This window comes from Pholcus phalangioides, unplaced genomic scaffold, assembly GCF_987345545.1.
Source record: "Pholcus phalangioides strain wild (caught in Gottingen) unplaced genomic scaffold, Ppha-v1.0 ptg000015l_1, whole genome shotgun sequence".
NCBI classification, from domain to species: Eukaryota; Metazoa; Arthropoda; class Arachnida; order Araneae; family Pholcidae; genus Pholcus; species Pholcus phalangioides.
In genome coordinates this window covers 22,213,144-22,217,608 of record NW_028301608.1, presented here as the reverse complement: position 1 = coordinate 22,217,608, position 4,465 = coordinate 22,213,144, and positions in this window count along the sequence as shown.

The window sequence follows — 4,465 nt, the reverse complement described above, 5'->3', positions numbered from 1 at the left end:
CATTTCAATTGTGGGATATTTTGTTGAAATTGTACCGGTTAAGAAAAATCTTCCGAGAGATTTTTTTTAAATGGATCAACATGAAATATTTCAATCTTCACGGATGATGTGACTCTCCGGTATCCATACAAGGTGTCTCGTAAGTGCTAATGTGACCATTATCTCAAAAACCATCCGTCATAGAGGTATAGTTTTAATTTTAAATAATGCTCAAAACGCGTTCTAAAAATTACCCTTTACCAGTTTTGAGAGTGAAAATGGTGTGTAACATAATAAAAAAAAAATCGAAATTTTTATGCGGTTCCCTATCTTCTATCTTCCAGCTAGAAATATTTTGCGCTGTCTCTCCCAAGTCCAACAAAAAAAAATCCAAATTTCTAAGTGCAAAATTCACAGAAATATTCGAATTCAAAAAATCTAAGAAAACTTGGAAAAACGCCCAACAGTCATTTTTCTCATTTATGCTGTTCATTTATGCCTTATATTTGAATTCGGACATCTCAGTAAATATTAAACTTAGAAACCAGGAATTTTTTTGGTCTCAGAAGAGACAGAGCAACAACTTTTAAATAGTGTGTATTGATTAATGAAAAGTTAATTTTTTTTATTTCAATAATAATAAAACCCCCTTGAAAATATGAATGGAATATTTGAGTAAGTTGTTTGAATATTTTTTTCTAATTGGAAGTATGCCTTTAGGACCAACGAATTGCCAGTAAAATGATATACGTCCCGTTATATATGCACCTTGTATATAACTGATTTTTATATTGTTTTCAACGCTCTCTCTCACGTAAGGTTTTTCAAAACACGCTTTAATATTTTGCGAGATTGAAAATTCAAATCCAAATATTTTAGAATTTTAATTTTTATTATATCACCTGAAAAACACATGCTTCTCATTTATTCCATAGCTCTGTCGTTGTAATCATATAAATGAGGCGTATGTAATATGCATTTTAACAATAGACCCTAAACTCAGTGAGGTATAATTATTTGACAATAATACCTATTCATAACGCACAGTTTCAATGTGATTTGTATGCTGCTAATGTATTACCACTGACATGTATTCTCTTACTTTATCTCAAAAATTAGAGCCCATCTGACAAGACCAATGCAGATTCGGAATTAGCACTCAATATTCACATTAAAATCACTGAATTATCTTTGAAAAAATTATTTACTATATTTGTTTATAACGTAGTTTTGTTTCTCTGTGGTTTTTATAATACTTATCCAATTAGACAATTTTTTAATTATTTTTCCAGTGATTAGAATCCAAAAAACTATTAAAAAAAAACCACTAATTATATTTGTAAAGATTTTTCTTCGCAGCCCTGCGCAATTTTTAGAAATCAATTGACATGCGCAACACAAAAATGTTCTCTAACTTGCTTCATTGGAACACGGCGTTCAAAAGACAAAAGCACGTCGAGATGAACAACAAAATGCCATCTAAACGTGGACTTTGGTGATTTTTTTTTTTACCCCATCGGAGTCCCTGAAGAGAAAATACAAAGTTATTTCCGGATCCGTTATGGCCAGTTTATCTTGTGGGAGTAGTATAAAAACAGCCAATCTTTGAACGACGCTGGAATCAAGAAAAGTAAAGAATTCCCCTCCATGCGTGAGCTGTTTCGTTATGGCGTTTTCGGGCCGAGCTGCTTTCAGCTTGAAATTCTGATCCCGACTCCTGAATCTATCTCGGGGATCATGCGGAAGCTTCAAATGAGCATCCCAACTGCATTCCTCCAATCATCCATCGAATGTTTCACGAAAACAAACAAACAAAATATAAAATAAAAGATGAAATAAACTTGAAATTCTAGTCGGAACGGCGGTTAGATGATATAAAATAACAGATGAAGATCAATTTTGGAGATGAGTCAAAAAATAATTTTGTCATAATTTTCCTATTCATTCATTACAGACAAAACAAAATATATTTTTGTCTTGAATAAAATTCTTATGTTCAAAACTTTATGTTCAATAAAATTTAAGATTTATAAATTTTGGACAAACTCTAATGTAATATTTAATTTTTATTGGACAAGTAAGTGATCAAAATTGAGATAAAATAGAATTACCAGAGTTGTTATTGGAATTTATCAAATTAATTTTTTTTATTGATCTGTAATTTTTTTTATAAAAGTATTAATATGTATCATATTTATATTAGGCGATTTTTTTTTACAATCCTAAAATATTATAATTTAGAAAAAATATATATCAATTTCATTTTTTGTGCACGAAAATGTATTTTTGTGTATACGCTTATACCTGTATACCGATTTTTAAGCTCTCCGTGTTGTTGTTGTTTTTTTCAATGATAAAAATAAACGAAATCGCGAAAATTATCTAAAAAATCCCAATTATATTAATTAAATTCGAAAATTTTCTTTTTCAAAAAAAAAGTATCAAATGAAGTTGTTTTTTTTAAATTTTGTATTTTAGCAATAGAGAACATCTTGCAATAACATATATTGACTACATTTAATTGTATCAAAATAAATTTTTAAAAGCCTTGCATGCTCTTACTACTTGCGTTTCTATTTTTGTGTATTTTCACGACGAAATATACTATGAAAAAATTTATTTCATTATGTCTTGTTTCTATTTCCATTTATTTTTGTTCGGCTTTTTTATGATTTTAGTTATTCAAAGTTCATTTTACGATTTCTTTTAGTTTTATAACCGTCATGTATTAGTTTAATGAATAAAAAAATTTCATAATATATAATGTGTAAAATTTGATGTATCGCCAATTTTTATTTGCAGTATAAATACAGAAAAGTTCAACATAATTCAGGTTGCGCATCTCTTTTCAATTCACACATGGAAATGAAAAATCTTATTTTCCTACGGCGTCTTTTATAAACAAGATTGACATTTTTCATTTTCCATGCAGTAAAAAATTCAAATTAGATTGCACGGAGCATTTTCTTTCCCCATCTCATGCTTGTGTTGTCATTCTAGAAACTATTGCCTTATACCCTTGTAAAAGAATTTGTGAAAAGTATGTCATATCTCTTCCCAAAGCTGATGAAATATCTCTTTTTTTCTATCTTCAATAGTTTGAATCCAGCTCACGTCAACAACTTTCATTCATCTCTACCACGGCAGAATTTATTATTAAATTACCTTGACAGGATTCAGTTATTTTCTCGAGAAAAAATATATGGAATAATAGAAAATAAACATCATTTTGTTTCACTTTGAAATTACACATGAAATACTTTTATATGTATCATGTATTTTATTTTAGCTCTAATCCTATGAGAAATAATACTTACTTAAAAGCAATACTGAAATGTATCCTTAAATGGATGAACTAGGATTACCAAAATTTGAGGGTTTTTTTTTTGCTGGTTGAAAATTATCGTATTTTCCTGCCTCTAATACGTTAAAAACATCGGAAGTACTTAGAGTGTATCATCTGAAGCATTTGTCTGAGAGAATGGAATAGAAATGACTATATGAAAAAAATAAACTTGTAAGAAAATTTTTGTATCCAAAATTTGCTTTGCCAGGGCCAAAACTTGAGGTGACCAGCCACCTCCGCCCCGTCATGCACCTCTTTGAGTACTGTCTTTTCAGATTATATGTACTGGGAATAAATAGAGAAATGGAGTAGTTACGAAGAATAGATTGTCATGCTTGATAGGGAAAGATTGGCCACAACCCTATAATGGCAATACCAAAGCAAAACAAAAAGACACACAGATTTCTGCGAACGCTCTAAGTGTTTCGTATAGCATCCGCAGAAATCTGCCAATGATGCAGCCAACACCGATTACAACAGAATGCACAATTTTGCCATTAAAGACGATGACAATATCAGAGGTCATCTAATGCTCAGTAATATACCGATTTAGTGCTCCAGCATTCGGATTGGATTTCACCAGTGACGCATCGGTGAGGTCATCGAATATCACCATGGATAGCTAGCTTCAGTTTCTCAAATTTTATTCCAGAGATTGGCAAAGAAAAAAATCCAATCCTCTCGAACCTGAGGCTTTCACAGATTTTAGGCTCCTTGATGATATGCCTCCATCAGATATCTCCGTTCAATTAAAATGGCGGAAGTACAAAGACCGAAAATACAACGTAAATGAGACAAATGACAAATTTTTGAAAATGCACCGACATATATTTCAGCACCCATGGGTGCCGTTTCAAGGTGAAGAACAAAGATGTTCTACACCAACGAAAAACGTGACGGGAGTACAATTCGACATGTCAACACGTGTATCTCCATGCCAGAAGTGAAACTTTTAATACAAATATAAATGCCATAATACACAAAATGTCCAACGAGATGGCTGAAAAAAGATGCTCATAAAAATATGGTTGTGAAATATATATATATACATACATTTATCTAAACTGTATGGAAAGTACAGCAACCCAATAACAGCAATAAAAACCAATAATTATGATAAAATATAAATATGCATACTGC